We start from the raw sequence: 17,300 nt of genomic DNA on the forward strand, positions 1-17,300 counted from the left end.
CGGCCCAAAATGGGTCACGCAACAGGACAATGATCCAATGGCTTTGGCTGCAATGGTTCGGGCAAATTCCAGACTTCAACATTACTCAAACATGGTGGTGGGACCTTAATGAACTTGCCCGCAAACATCCCAGTACAGCTGTCCTTGATGAAGCAAAGCAACACTGTGCAGAAGAGTGGGCCAAAATTCCTCCACAGTGATGTGAGTGACTGATAAAGTCCTACAGAAAAGGTTCTTCTACAAGCTGCTGAATCATGGTGTGAACTTAGTTTTTCACAGGACTGCATAAAGTTGAGCATGAGTGTATATTCTGCTTGCAAGAGATAATTGCACTAGACAATGAGCACTTTTCATTGAAGGCTCACATCATGTAAACTCTGTATTAAGGAGCTGGCAGATTGAAGACCTGCACCTCTATTGTTTAGTGTCTACAAACAAACTCTACTGCATCAAAAGCATCTCAGTGACTTTCAATCAGTGTCTGTGTACAAATCTTAAGTCAAGGCATTAGTGACTCTATTCAGGAAGTGCGCTTTCAACGCTAATCATCACAGAGGCAAATCAATCAATTAGCAAATAAAATGACACAGAGCAGAAAAATCACCCCAAACAATTCAATCTGTTGCGTTTGTGTTTTTCCAATCCCACAACCCTAATGTGTTCAAAGTTACATCAAATAACAGAAACTGCAATTACAGGTTCAGTTTTCTCTGTTGCTTCAACATTAATATGGAAAACTGTAATTCCATCTCTTTAAAACTCTCTCTTACAACTTGTGAATGAAACTGGGAATGCACAGAGCAGAATTAAGAAGAAAAGTAATTATATGACTTTTACTGCATTTTCTAAAACAATGTATAGATTTTGCCTGCCATAGAGCTCCACAAATACCATAGAGAGCAACAGCAACAACATTAATTGCACCATTTAAATCAAATGAATCAAACAACGCCTTCAGAACCTGTCAGAAAAAATCCACTTCCCAGTTTATTTCACCACGGCCGATGATAATTAACATGTAAGCAACTGCAGAGGTCATTCTGACACCTACTTTAAACTATAAATACACATCAAGCCAAGTACATATATTTCTGCTTTATTAATCATATTTGTAAGTCTTCAAAAATATTATGTCCAGTAGTAAATATTTATTAATTTATTTTTATTTATATATTGATTTTTTGTATAATTCTTCAACTCTTGTATCTTATTTTGAAAAAGTATTCTAATAGATAAATACAAGTTTACTACTTCAATAAGAAAAAAAAGTGTGAGATTTTTATGACACATACAAACATTTAAACTATAATCCCTCTCTAGAATTTCTTATATTTCTTTTCCATATGGGGTTGCCTGTCGAATGCAGCAGCTGTAGTGCAGGATCTCTCTTTTCACCCATCCTTGAGATCCTGTTGGTCTGGAAGCGTGCCGTGTCATCTTCTGTTGTGATCCTTATTAGTTTGCCTACGAGTGTCACCGTGACAAATGCCTTACATTTATTTGTACATATGCTGTGTGCTGGGGAGACTTTTTGTGAACCCAGACTGTTTTGGAAACTGTTGAGTGAGTAAGAAAGAAAAAAAAAGTTGCCTACACTTTCTTTTTCCATTCAGTTGGAGCCATGTGGAAGACATCTTATCGCCACAAACATGCAATCTTTACAGCTTCAGATCTCCACATATTAAGAGAGGCGGGTGCTTATTGTGTATGCTAAAGACGGCAATAACAAATGCAAATTTATGGAGTGGTTAAGTGTCACCTCACTTTAAACGTAAGGAAGGCGTCCAAAATACGCTCCCCACACCCCCACCCCCTTCTTCACTTATTCAGAATGAATCTTGCATCAAAGTTATCGGGTGGGGCTTTGAACGGTGGGATGTCACATCTTTTGTTTCCTCTAATATCCCTGGAAAATCTGGTTAAAATTGGAGGAGACAGCAACGAGCTGGTTTTCTCTGCCGGTTGCAGAGATTCCTCACTGTTTTCACAGCTGTCTTGCTTGCAGGACGCGGTTGAAGGTGGTAGCGGAGGAGGGAATCAACCCAAGTGTAAAGATGAGAAATGAGAAGCAAAAGGGATAAACCAATACAATGAGTGTCTCACACCAGCGGCAGAGGCAGAAGAAAATAGAAAAGTTAGAGCGCTGTGGATCGTCTGCAAGGAGTTATAAACTCATGAGAGTCCTAGCAGTGCAAACAGTAAATAAAGACAATATGTTATCATCAGACAGGAAGTGACCAAAGGTTGCAAACCCAAGTTCAAATGACTTTAAACCAAAGACGCCAAACAGCTCAAATGATTATTAGTGACTCCATTCACATCTGATCGGTTATTGTTGGGCATGCGACTGGATGGCAGCTGCTCGCAGGTAATGTCCCCCTCATGTCGCCGTTATTAGGCCTCTGGTCAACAGCCAAACACAGCAGCTGTCCATCCAACACCAACCTATAAACCCCCGCCACTGCCCCCCCCCCCCCCCCCAGTTCCTCTTCATAAACAATAATATGCAGGCAAATGGGGTGGCCAATGTCAGACGTGGCCAGACAAACACGTCGAAGGTCATCGCTGCCACCCAGTTGTTATTCCTCAATGACTCAATTTTAAAGCTCTGCTTATGAAAGCAGGAGAGCAAAATGCTCACAGGACAAGGCTTCACTCGGCAATATCAAAGTGCACCAAAACTGAAAAAAATTATAAAAATAATAATAATTAAAGTAAATAATAAGTATACAGGAAACGTCTCATACCTATCATATTAGTTTAATCAAAAGGTTTTGATACACATTGAGAGTAAATTATTTTATTTTTTATTGCTGATTAATCTGTTGATTGCTTTATCGGTAACTAAAATGAAATGAACATCCTTCCCAAGGACCAGAATGAGCTCCTGAAATGCTCTGTCCACAACCAAAAACATCAAGTAACCATCAACTTTTTAAAAACTATGTTCACAGAACCTTTAACCTTTAAGAAATATAAAAGTTGAGTCTTTTATGACCTTATACTCCTTTCTCACCTTTCTCGCGTCATCTCTATACTTTAAAACATTGTTAACTTCAAGACTGAGCTAACTCAGTGCTTCCCAATAAACGTCCTTTAATGTTTAGTCACATTAGAGTAAAAACAGAGTTGAAACCACGTTACAACTTGGAAAAATTGGTGATGGCCATTGATTACACTGAAGTGGTTGCATTCAGGGACCAACAGCTAGTAGTTGTGGTAATCAGTTTCAATCTCAAGGTGATACCTCAGGTTGCCTAAGGGGAGGCAATCTGTCTCAAACAACTCGGACTGAGCGGATTCTGAATGTAAACAGTTCATGTGAAAATCTTTTTTGATGTCTTGAGGAACCAAAGTCGCTTTACAGACAGCAACTGACTGCAACTGCTTGCAGACTAGAGGTAGACAGATATCGATCCAAATATCAATAGACCGATACCAACTTTGATATTGGTATTGGATCGATAGTAGTGTGATAGGATCTATACTTTGTTTCTATCCCTTTCATTTCAGTATGTAACCCACTGAATTGTATTAAATTAATCATTTTGGGGGGAATTAAAAAATATACCTCAGACATGCACTATGAAAAATGTCTGAACCTTTTCGTGTTGACTGTTCAGTTTGACTGTTATGCTGATTAAACTGGCCGAACCATCTAACCATTACTGTTAGCTTACTTTCTATACCATCCATAATTACTGTTAGCTGTTACTGCATTTAACAGCTATTCATTGTCTTCAGTGACTACTTTTAAGCATTTACGCACTGATTTTAGCTCACAATTGTGCTTATTTATCAAAACTGTTACCTGTTATCCACAATTACAGGTAGCTATCTACAACCATAATTTTTGTTACACAGTATTTTAGCTAATACAGGGATGTCAAACTGAAGCTGTAAAGCTTATGAAAATACAGTTAAAAGTTCAAAAATGTGTGCCCTTCTTCTCATTTTCAAGTCATCCAGTGGGCCAGACTGGAGTCTTTCCCAGGCCAATTCTGGCCCATGGGACTTATGTTTGACACCCCTGAGCTAGCAGTTTCTATTATTAACAATTTCAGATGTTCAGTTTTTTCAACAATTTTTTTTCTAATTTATGCCTATAGATCTTTTTTTATATAACTTATTCACTGCTTCAATTTCTGTTGCTTATCTATCACTTTTGTTTTATTGTTAACTTTTACTCAAAGCTACTCCTGTCCATGGAAGTATTTAATTTAATTTAAATTAACTGATTTTTTTGTGTATAGTTTAGCAAATCTGTCCACTGACTCCTAAAGCATCCCTCCTGGGTACTTGACTTGTGACTGGGAGTCACTGGGTTAACACATTAGCCAAAGTAGATAATACCATTATATTAATTGGATAATTCTTTTAACTGGGTCTTAATGGCCGGCCTTTGGCTCACGCCACAAATAAAACATACATAAGTCTATTAATGGGATTATTTTCTATTATTCTCTTCTGGACAGAGAAGGTAAACACAGGTCACTCCAAACTGTCATGCCTCTGGTTATTTCCCATTTCCCTCATTCCCTTCTGACTCATGTACCTTGAAAGAGCTGCACAGCTGTGACAGGTTAGCACTCCATGTGACAAAGTGCCACCCCTGCTACCTTTTTTTGCCTTGAATAATCTGGGGACATTGGCCTAACGTGATGTGACATTTGAAATGGGCATTGCAGGTTTCTGTTGATAAATGATTCACGCAGGCGGCCCAGGAGACCTGGAGTTAATGCCATCTCTGTGGCGGCGATCTAAAACTTTGACTCAGATCCAGCTCCGTCCTCCAGGGGATGGACAAATGGACATGGCCAACGTCTCTGTGATGCCCCCGGTCTCCATTACCGACCCCAGAAAAAGGAAAATAACAGACATGAGAGACCATAATGATCCAGTGTCAGAATGCAAAGTGCCGCATAGCTGCTTTTATGTGTGTGTTTTCCCCCCATTGCAGGGAGGAGGAAGTTGTGATTCTTTTTACTGCCACACAGCTTTAGGTGCACTAACAGCATCCGAAGGTCCCTTAGAGAGGCCTAATGTGAATTTAATGACCTGACGCTGGGCGAATGACAAGTACGCAAGGTGAAGGTGACAACCTTTTTTTCCATCTATATGATTTTTCCCCCCGTCCAACTCCCTCACCGCTCCCCAGGTCTTGTTTTCCGAAAGCCGGGGTGATGTTACATCTATTATACCACTGTGCATCGTTGGCAGTCACCGCTGTGAATTTAAACAATAGTGAGAGCTCCCTCCAAATCTACATGCTTTCTGCATTATGCAAAAACTTCCCCTCTCCTTTGTCCACAGTGACATTTGCTTAGAGACAGCCTCACATTTTGTGGTTGTTTGCTTCTGCCAGCCACTCATGTTGCAGTTTACATCCATGTTTGTCCAGACTTGACCTGTGACCACCAAATTCTGCTCGGCTCATCCTTCAGCCCAGCATTTTAACATTTGTGCCAAACCTGAAGGACCTTTTAGAGGATATTCCTGAGAGGGAGGTACACGAGTTACATCCAGAAACATGTTTCATGAGGTTAAAATGACCTTGACCTTTCACCACTGGCAACAAATCAGTTTCTTGGGTTATCATGTTAAACTTTAATACGGTGACCTAAGGCCAAATATGTGTTTGCTGGTGTCATGGTGACTTTTGACCACTAAAATAGATTCAGGTAGTTTGTGAAATTTGCAGAAATTATTGTTTAAAGTTGTTCTATACAAGTTGAGTTATGGCAATCATGTGTCTTTTGGGCTCATAGTGGACTCCGCCCCCAAAATTCTGTTCAGTTAATCCTTTAGGCCAACATTTAATGTTAAAGAAACTCTCAGAGGTGATCCTTTTGGCTTTTAGCTATCTTGAACTTTTCAATCGAATCACCTTGAGTCCAAATTAAAATTTGACTCGTGGGCAAATATGTGGTTGGTGGAGTCATGGTGACCTTTGAAATCGAATAAGTTCATCTTGTGTTTGACCCCATGTGTTTAATGACCATCTAATTCTAATCAGCTTCTCTTTTATTCTGTATTTAAACACTATAAGGGACTTCCTTTGAGTCACTAGATGTTAGTTGAGGTTAAGTTGATCTTGACCAATAAAACCAAATCAGTTCATCCCTGAAATCAACTAAATATTCACTAAATTGTCCAGAAAAGCCTCTTTGATGTGCTCAACTTATGGCCAAGTAGGGCTACTTTGAGTCTTTGAGTCCGCCTAAACATTTGTACCAAACTTGAAACCCCCAAGTTGTTTAGGGGATATCACAGAATTAAATAGGACAAAGACAGGAAGTAAAGCAACCCATCGCCTATTGTCAAACACTGAAAAACACTGAGATCTTGAAATCTAAAAACAAGAATGAATGAATAACTACAACACATCCTCAAAATAATGGCATGTGCTTGTACACGTTTTGGAAAGATCCTATTCTATAATCACAACATCAAAAATCAGGACCCTAAAAACTGATTTTTATCCATATAGGGAAGCAACTGCCAGCAGTCCACAAGCGTACCCTCTACTGCTTCACTGACAGCCATTAAATTTAATTACAGTAATCCCTCCTGGGAACAAAGAACTTAGGGAAAGGTTCTTAATTTTTAAGTCAACTAAATAAAAGATCAGCACAGACTTTTCCAATATTTAACTCAAACCACAATATTTTTCTAACTTAAATCCAATATTTTAATTACTTACTACGAGACTTGTGCAAAAAGTGTGCATGTGAAAGCTGAGCCAGGCTAAGACCACCTATAAACTGTAATTTACTTCTACCTTTGATGTCATACAGCTAGAAATTGGGGTTATTTGGTTCTGCCAATTAGGTGTAAAACAATTATCGTAATAGATATTCCAATCTGCTAAATGCAATGTCAATAAAATCCACATAATATATAAGGTGAAGCAGCCACTCCCGAGAATAAAATCCCCGTCCTCTGACATGCTTACAGAGATAAATTTCCCACTGAGCATTACAACCATTAAGTGCATATATGGTCATTGAATCTAATGGTCATCATGATCACATAATGTACTTCAGAGGGCTCCCGGCAGCACAAACAAATTTATTTTCGACAAAAACTCTTTTCATACTTCTACAGGAAACCTTGCATTCACATAACACTTAGCCACGACCAGTTGAAATCTGATTAATGCTTAAACCAATTACAGCTTCCCCCAATTAGAGGACATTACCAGGTTAAGAGCTCTAATTTATCTTGCTCGTTTTTTTTTCATTAAGTATCTGTGGACATTCGTCAGCAGGTTTATGGACATACTTTGGTCTGGGGGACAACGCCGACACCCCCCATCACTTCAAAACACGTAAAGAAAAAAATGCTGGTGTGATTGTTTGGCTGACATCATGATCCAAGTTTCTAATTAAGAAACACGGAGCAGTGTGTCAAGCGCAGATGCATCACTCTGCTCCTCAGCCGTAATGTTGCCCTGTAATGCCCTGTGTGGTCTCAATTAAACTTTCCATGATGTAGAATAACAGCATTACAGCAAACCAAGACACGCATTCATATACTTGTAATTAAATAAAATCCAAATCAAGATCAGAGACGAGTGAGCTTGAGCTACATTCATTTAGACGGATGGAGCGCTGACCTCTTGGTTGATTCTTAAAGGGGCAGAGCCCAAAGGTCACTGTCATTGTTATTTTAAGGCAGAGCTTTACATTTAGAGCCCACTTTGCTGGTTGAAGAAGAGCCTGTACGGGTCTTTTTAGGTGTTCATTCACTTCTTTTTATCTCTTGATCCACACAGACAGAACCAGGGATCGATACCTCACAGCTGGCACGAATTATATAACTGGCAGAAAAATATTCTTGTTTGTTTTAAAAACCATACATCAAACAGAAAGAAATAACAATAAAATAAATAAATAAATGAAAGAGATAAAAATGAATCAGTAAATATTAAAACATGAAAAAAATAGACAATAAAATACTATTAACAAAGTACAGAGGATTAAGAGCGACCAAAAGCTGACTAAAACTGCCTACAAGCTGACTCTGGTACTACTCCTAAAATGCCTTGGAAAAAAACGGTGTGCTTTAAAAGTGATTTGAAAATTTCAAGTGTTGGGGCCAGCCTAATATGGTGGGGCAACTTATTCCATAATTTGGGGGCCACAACAGCGAAAGCTCGGTCCCCCCGGTGTTTCAGTCTCAACATGGGGACAGCAAGGACTGACTATACACTCCTTTGTGGAGTGTATAGTAGAAGGTCTGACAGGTAAGTAGGAGTCAGGCCATTTAAACTTTAATAGGAAACAATAAAATTTAAAAATGAATTCTAAAATGGACAGGCAACCAGCGTAAAGAGGCAAGAACACGGGCAGGCAATGAACACAGGTCTGAGTTCATGATAGTTAGTTTTGAAAGTGCATTTTCTGAATAGCAGCACAAGTTGAGAAACTGATGGGGGCTGTGGAGGCATTTTGGACCACTCTTCTTTACAGCGTCGCTTCAGTTCACTGAGGTTTGCACGGATTCATTCATTGAACAGCTCTCTTTAAGTTCACCTACAGCATTTGAATCAGGCTTAGGTCTGGACTTTGACTGGGTCCCTGCAACATCTTGATCCTTTTCTCTGTTTTTAGCCTTCCTGTTGTATCCGAAGGACATTGTTCCAGAAGTCTTCTGGTTTGTTCAGATGCACTAAAATTTTGCTATGCTGTCATGTTCTTTTAAAAGAGAAGAGGCTTACTCCTGGCAACTTTTTCATACAAGCCATACTTGTTCAGCCTTTTTCTAATTGTACTGTTATGAACTTAAACATTTAACATGCTAACCAATGCCTGTAGAGTCTCAAATGTCACTCTTGCTTTGAATTTTTTTGGGACGTCTACTCCTGGGAAGAATGTGGTGACACTTGCTAATGATCATTTAAAAATCTCAATCTTGAAAATTTGCTAAGACAATATTTCAGTCTTTATTAACATTGAATTTATCGCTTTGTTAAGCAAATAGAGATTGAAAATGAAAAGAAAGAAAATGAAAAGAAAAGTTGCTGCACACATCTTTACTACAAAACAGAATATAAAATCCTGAGCAAGAAAAAACATGTAATTTAACCCTTTAAGACCTACCATAGAACCAAGTCCGCCAGAGCTTATATTATATTTTTACATGGTGTGGAGCCATTTTTGGGAGCATTTCAAGTTGCTATACATCAATACAACAATTATAGCCCAGATTTTAATAATATGTATTCATTAAGTGCATAGTAATTACATAAATTGCAAAAAAGTGCAATAAACTACAAAAAAATTGAAAATCGTTTTTGTTTTTTTAACATATATTTCTAGTTAGAGAAATTTAAGAGGCTTATCCCTCAAAACTGTAAATACAAAAAAGTTGCACAAAATAGTTTCCTACCACAGGAAATTTATTTTAAGTGTCTTCATAGTTTTATTTTTGAAATACACCAATTTTTATATACTGCAGGAAAAACGAAAATAAATATTATACTGCAAATTTGCAAAAAAGCAGCATATGCATCCAAATAAACTATTTCCAGCAGTGCAATATGAGTCCTAAGCATCCCAGAAACGACACAGAAAGTCATAAAGTCAAAGATAACTTTTAAAAACACCAGTATAGGCCCTGAGGCCCTGATGGTAAAAAAAAAACGACATTTCCGCGAAAATTACGTCACATCCGGTTTCGGGCAGGAAATGGCGGACATGCAAAAGTTCGCGCTGACGTCTATTCCAACATAGGAAGTGTTTCTGGAATATTATCTTTTTGTTGCTGCAAGTGCTTTTTATGCAATTTTTGCAAAGCTATATGTGGAAGGAAACTGTGACCTAGGACAAGCTGATGGCATAAGATGTAAGTACAACTCCTCTGGTTTCATATGCAAAAAAAATTATTGCGCTAGCTTACGTGGTTGCAGAGCTACCGGGATTTAAAAATAGTTATGCAAAACAGAGCGTGCCCGCTGACCGGCTTTAAAGGGTTAAGCTGCCTCTAAGTGTTCTTCTTGAAATATTAGCAGCAATATTAATGTACTCAAATTGTATGCAACAGGTTTTCGGGGAGTTATTTATCAAGTTGGTAACACAGATGTCTCATGTATCAAATATGACACAAATAAATCTCTTAAAACATGGCCAAGCACCGCAGAATGCACAATGTGGAAATGTGGATGGATAATAATGCAGTGGGGAGTGGATTACTTAGAAACTAAACTGTGTTATGGGTGGTTTTATGACACTTTATACTATTAAAGCATATATAATAGGGGGGACAAAATCTCAGTTGTGGAAAAGATGTCATTTAGTAAACAAGCGACACACAAATGGAAGTTAAAAAGGCAAAAAGAAGAATGAGTCCTCTTGTGTTTCCTTTCATGTTATCGAAGCTGTTTTTGGGTTCGTTTTTGCAGGATTTAAACAGATAACTACACATAAGGCCATATTATCTGTCAGATATTACTATTAAAAGAGGTGCCAGAACCACATATAAGACTAAACACAGCTAAAGTACATGCAGCAGTGACATCAAAACAAACAAGTTTGATCAGAAAAACATGGAAAACAACTGAAATTGTCCTTTGTGTCACTCATCAATTAATGAGAGCCATCTGATCGTGCTTCGGCTCCCCTGTTTCATTTGTAAATCATTTGTTGACACCCTCCCAGCAGCCAATGCGCAGAGGTCAGGCAGATGGAGAGCAACCACTACCGCCCTCCCCCTCTCCAATGCTATCTACCTGCATGGGACCCCAGCCCCATGGTCGTTGCCCTGGATGGAGGTTGTGATGGTATTGGGGTGGTGTCAGTGGTGTTGTCATTTGCCCCAGCATGTCGTGCTGATGCTAATGGACTCACGCAGGAGTCCAAGCTAGATTGGTTATTTCGGTCTTAATTCAGCCATTAACATTTCATTAATGCACTGTCCTACTGCTCGCCTGCACCCCTGCCTGCTGGCTGCTGCCTGCTGATGACTGACACAAGCTGCAAAACACCACTTTCACTCAAGGTGGATGGGATCTTCTGTATGCATTCTATGCTCCATGGGCACTCCCCCTCCGAAAAAGTATGTATTATATATGAGACAGGCAAAGTTTAGGTTTCACTCAGCAAAAACATAATCATCAAATGCTGTAAAATACACACTCATGGAGACAGTTACAATATTTGACGTTATCATTTATGATTCATCTTTTGTGAACTAATTTGGGTTTCTTTTTCATTAAAGCTAGTGTTAGTTAAGGCACTAAAAGACACCCGATTAGGTTTAGACAATATAAACTAATCAAGTTTAGACAGTGTAAACTATTCTGCTGGCTTTAGGCGCTAACAACGACTTGGCTAGGTTTAGGCGCTAAAAACAACTAGGTTAAGTTTAGAAGATTAAGGTTTTGGTGAAAATACAGCAGTTGTTGCTTTTTCCGTAGCTTACCGTAGTTTGCTTGGTGGTCAGAATAACACGTACCTTATGAAGCCTATGGACAAGATATGTGCTGCAGCTAGCAAATATACATTTTCTGGAATAAATGAGTTCCAAATTTGGAACTCATTTATCATTACACGCAAAGGCGTGTAATGATAAAAAAAAAATACACAGACAATAATAAAGATGTCATGTCACATTATTTTGCAGATGATGTGGTTCTGTTGGCTTCATCGGGTGAAGGCCTCCAGCTCGCACTGGAACGGTTCGCAGCCGAGTGTGAAGCAGCAGGAATGAGGATCAGCACCTCCAAATCTGAGGCCATGGTTCTCAGCCGGAAAAGGGTGGAGTGCCCACTCCGGGTCGGGGATGAGTTCCTGCCACAAGTGGAGGAGTTCAAGTATCTCGGGGTCTTGTTCGCGAGTGATGGGAGAAGGGAGCCGGAGATCGACAGACGGATTGGGGCTGCAGCTGCAGTAATGCGGACGCTGCACCGGTCCGTCGTGGTGAAGAGGGAGCTGAGTGTAAAAGCGAAGCTCTCAATTTACCGGTCGATCTACGTCCCTACCCTCACCTATGGCCACGAGCTGTGGGTAGTGACCGAAAGAACGAGATCGCGGATACAAGCGGCAGAAATGAGCTTCCTCCGAAGGGTGGCTGGCCTCTCCCTTAGAGATAGGGTGAGAAGTTCGGCCATCCAGGAGGGGCTCAGAGTAGAGCAGCTGCTGCTCCACATCGAAAGGAGCCAGCTGAGGTGGTTCGGGCATCTGACAAGGATGCCCCCTGGGCGCCTCCTGGGTGAGGTGTTCCAGGCATGTCCCACCGGGAGGAGGCCCCGGGGCAGACCCAGGACACGCTGGAGAGATTATATCTCTCGGCTGGCCTGGGAACGCCTTGGTATTCCCCCGGATAAGCTGGAGGAGGTGGCTGGGGAGAGGGAGGTCTGGGCCTCTTTGCTTAGGCTGCTGCCCCCGCGACCCGGCCCCGGACAAAGCGGATGAAGATGGATGGATGGATGGATGGATGGATGTCACATTATTGTGACTTTAACCTTTGACCTGCATATCTGCAAATGTAAATTTTCCTGCTGAGCCAGGTATTAGAGCTTAGTCTACACTTGTACTATTAGTTTCTACATACACAGTACAGGAATATTTGTGTATGCAAATCACTCTCACTCTGTTATGCTCAAGGCAGTATCAGTTGCTAAGGTATCCGCCTGATAATGAACACAGCACGTCTGTGAGTGTGTGTGTGTGAGTGTGTGTGTGTGTGTGTGCAGGCTCCATCCAACAAGTTTAACACAATATTCTAATTAGACATCTATGTTTATTTAATGCGTCCTGAGTAAATTAGTTGTATAAAATTATGACTAATTAAGTGCTGCATTAATAACTGAAGCGCAATGGCAGCCTTTCTGCCGCTGCACAGAGACGGGCACATAGGTAATCATCGTATCTGTGCCATTCATTAAGCTTTTTGATCATCCTGACATGACATATGATAATTCACACTCTCATCTACATGCCGAGGCTGCTGCATATTTTAGACTCGGTTTGGAAACATGGAATATTTGAACGCAGCAACACCTAGTCTTACCTAGTTTTGCTTCTATGATTTCTGACATACACTGTAAAAAATTGACTCGATAGTAAAGATTAGATAGTAAATCTCATTTAGCTGGGTTTTCCAGAAGAGCCTGACAGGCCAGGTTGGCTTCCGCTTTCTATAAGAGAGAGCGCTTTTACTTGTATAAAATTGTGTTGGTTATCTTTAAATGTCTTTATAGTAACACATTATGCATTTAGAAGCACAAACTAAAGGACTCACCGACGAGCTCCTCAACAAGGCCTGGTCCTGATAACCTAATCCCATATAAGGTGACATAGACCTGAGTGATTCCTCCAGGTGTCTACTACACAACTGCCGCAGCAATACAGTAGTGATCTAATGAAAAGGATTCTAGTTGTAAAGTGAAGCAGGTGGAATGTTGCAGAATCTGCAGTAATGCAAATGTTGTAGCGGTCTGCTGCGATTTAAAGATCTACATTCCCAGCCTGTTCTGTGGTCTTGAGCTGTAAATAGTGACTGAAAGAATGAGATCGTGGATGCCAGCAGTGTTAGAGATAGGATCAGTCACTCAGACACTGGTAGAACTCGTAGTCCACTTTAGGAGTAGGTTGAGGTGGTCCAGCATCCACTTGAAAGCCTCCAGGAGAGCTCCTACGTGAGGTGTTTTGGCCATGTCCATAAGGCCACAAGAAAGACTCAGAACATGCTGGAGAGATTACATCCCTTGGTTAGCATCCCCTAGAAGAGCTGGAGAAGGTGAACGTCTGGCCATCTGCAGTTAGACTGCTGTCCCTGTGACCTGGACCCAGGTAAGTGGTAGAAAATGCATGGATCTTCTTCTATGTTCATGAGCTGTGACCCATAGAAAAAGCATGATGAATTTCTGATCAAATCCTCTTTAAAATGCTTTTTATATGATGTAAAGTTACTAAGAAGAACTATATCAACTCTTTCATCATTTCTCTTATTCACATATGGACTGCTATTTATATTTACTGGTCTAACTCGGCACCCCGACTACTCCACACTGCAAGATGAAGTCACCCTTTCACATACTCTGAAGTCCCTATAGCATTAGCACAGTGGTTCCCAAACTGTTTTTGCTGGGCACACACACACACAAACACATCCTCCAACCACACACACCCGTATTTTGTTTTCAAACTACATTGCGGTTCATTTCACACCTCAAACATTTAGTAAACAATTAAACAAATAAAAGTAAACTGCAATAAATAACAGGTAAACTACTAACTCTTTTATGCTACGGCCACACCTACACGGGTATTTTTGAAAACGCAGCTGTTTCTATGCATTTGGACCTTTCGTCCACACGTAAACGGCGTTTCGAATCACCGAAAACTGCGATTTTTAAAACTCAGTTTTTGCGTTTACGTGTGGGCGAGGAATACAGAGTTCATCACGCAACGTCAAAGGTATGTGCCTTTTTTAACGTCACGCTGTTATTGTTTACATGAGATGAATTGCAGAATGACAGATAGAGACAAAATACTGTTACTGTTAATCTGACTATCTTCAGGTTTTACACGCTTACATATACACACGCAGTTACTGTTCCTCCGTTTACAAAGGCAGAGGCGTCACGGTGTGATTATTTTACGTGTAGTTTTTTTCCTGTGTAATAATATTCAACATTGCCATCAATACATTTTTCAAAAAATGACTCTCAAAATGGGTTAAAAAACATAAACAACTGTGGGATCCTGTTTGTCCGTGATTTAAACCGGGGGAACAAATCATGGCAGGATCAGCCTGATATTATTTGTATCCCACTGTAACTTTACTGTATAAATAGCTAACATCTCCAAAATGTCTGGAGTAGTTAGTTATTATGAGAAGTGTTTGTGAACTAAAAATCAAGAATGTGGGATACTGTTTGTCCGTGATTTGGAGAGCCCAGCGCCTGCTCCCGACGCAAGGAAAGCTAATTCTGTCGGGGAGACCTACCTTGGCACTTGTGCAGGTGAAGCCAAAGGGAAGATATGCTTCACCATATTTTCTAGTTTTTGGCTTGAAAGGTTGGTTTGGAAACATATTTGGCGATGCTTTATCTCCTGCTTTGCGTTTGTGTGGGAGCCCCGTCAAAAACCTGTCCATTATGCTAGCAGTGTCCAAGCATTCTTTCCCCCCCCCCCCCTCAACCCCCTCTGCGCCCGCCCCCTCCCCCCCAGGGGGCAGGCCCTACACTTTGGGAACCTCTGCATTAGCACATGCAAGCAAAGTGACAGGATGTAAACTTCACACATGAACTGTTTTAGGACTGACCGTCGGACCTGTGGGTGCCATCCAATCATCGCAGTTTACTCTCCACACAGTGTGTTTGCCTCCAACCAAGGCCTGCGCAAAAGTGAGGGCTATTCTGTCAGTGCGCCCCAGGGCAGCTGTGGCTATAACGTAGCTTGCCATTGCCAGTGTGTGAATGTGTGTGTGAATGGGTGAATGACTGAATGTAGTGTAAAGCGCTTTGGGGTCCTTAGGGACTGAGTAAAGCGCTATACAAATGCAGGCCATTTATTCTTGCATCAGTTCATAGTCATTGCAATTCCTGCATAAACAACCACAAAGGGATCTAAGGGATTCGTCCAGACATAATGAAGTTCTGTACTTTTTCTTCAATATTTCAGGCATGTTTTTATATCTCTACTCAACACCTTCCAAGAGTAGGAATGCCGAATGTACTCCCGCTGTCTTATCTGTCGTGTTTAGGTTTTAAACTGCAGGAACATGTTTTGAAAAAGATGAGAAGTGGAAATAATGTGAAAAGTGTCAAATGCAATACTTCCCCAACCAGCTTGTAACATTTGGGCCTCAATGACAAAAAGACAGACTATTGGCACAGTCCTAAAACACATTTGATATTTCTGGATCAGTGAAGCTGTAGGTAGGCTGTTCATCTGTCATTACTTAACAGTGAGCGCGGGGAGAAGGAAAAAAACAAAGTGCTACACGAGTGATGAATATCCGGCTTTATCAGATATGTGTGTGATATATGAGACCGGTTGATAATCGACACTTAGTTCTGCCATATGGTTGGACCCGCCTGCCAAGGTACAAGGACTCAAAATATGGAGGTAAGCTCTCGGAGGGGAGAGAATAGGCAGCCTGTTTCCAAACGGATGGAAGAGAACGCGGCTGTTTTAAAACAATGACCTGAGTAGCTCTCGCGTCCTTTTCAAGGACACGTGAGCAAAATATGTTAAAAGACACACATAGACTGCTGAGATAATAGCTTAAACTGCTGTTTAAAAAAATAAAAGCACCGTATGAAAAGTCAGCTATGTCAACTATAGAAACCCTTTCAAACGGCTTCAATGGTACAGTAAGTTTTCATATAAGCCTTGGAGGTAATTGTCAGGTAAACTTACAACACAAATGATGTGGGGTTTTTGTCCATATGGAAAACATTTGGAAAGCTGTTACATGAGCGTAGTCACTTTACCTCGTGTCAGACAACTTGGCTGTGCCAAAGATGGCAATCAAAGCGCTCTTTGAGCACAGAGGGCTCAGGGTTTAGTGATGGATGAAGATGCTGGAGCCAGACGATTCGCAGAGTCCGTCACCAGTTTGTTTATTCGGAGGCAATTTTGTTTTCTGTGTGGGATTTGAGAGTTGGAAATTCTTATTGCTGTATTGTATAGCCAATATTAAGTCCTCTACCAGGTTTCAGCCTGCTGGGCCTAAGTTGACCCACGCTCATCATCAACACGAGAGATTTTTGCTCTTTTTAAACAGAAATCTACATCTCTTTAGTTAGGTACCCTATCTTATTATCCTACTCTTTGCTTTAACTGTTTTTATGAATAAAAATGTTATGATATAAGTAGATGTCTAGCCATCATAGTAGTCTAATTAAAGAACCTGACAGTGCATATGTATACATACTGGTGGCACAAGCTAGCACAAGCCATAACTAGCCAATTTTTACCCATGTGTGCTTGAGGTGCAAGCTATACTCTACATATTACACTTAATTTTGAGCTAATCAGTATAATGCGTCTATACTGCATATTGCTACCAAATATACCTACACAGCTGGTGATGCAGATTTAATGCAGTACCATGAATTATGGGTGTAACTGTATCCAGCTAGCTCATAATGCTGATACAATAAGCTTGTATTCTGTCAGTGTTGACATGCTGGTTTTAATGGTAATCAGTTCTAAAACATAAAAGTAAAAGTTACTTTTGTCCATGATTTATCAGCTCAGTTTCTCTCATGATATGAAAGCAATGCAGACATAACAGCACACAAACATGTATGCAAACAACAACCTCCAACACAACGAAGCAGG

This window comes from Aulonocara stuartgranti (assembly GCF_965226115.1).
Source record: "Aulonocara stuartgranti genome assembly, chromosome: 23".
Taxonomy (NCBI): domain Eukaryota; kingdom Metazoa; phylum Chordata; class Actinopteri; order Cichliformes; family Cichlidae; genus Aulonocara; species Aulonocara stuartgranti.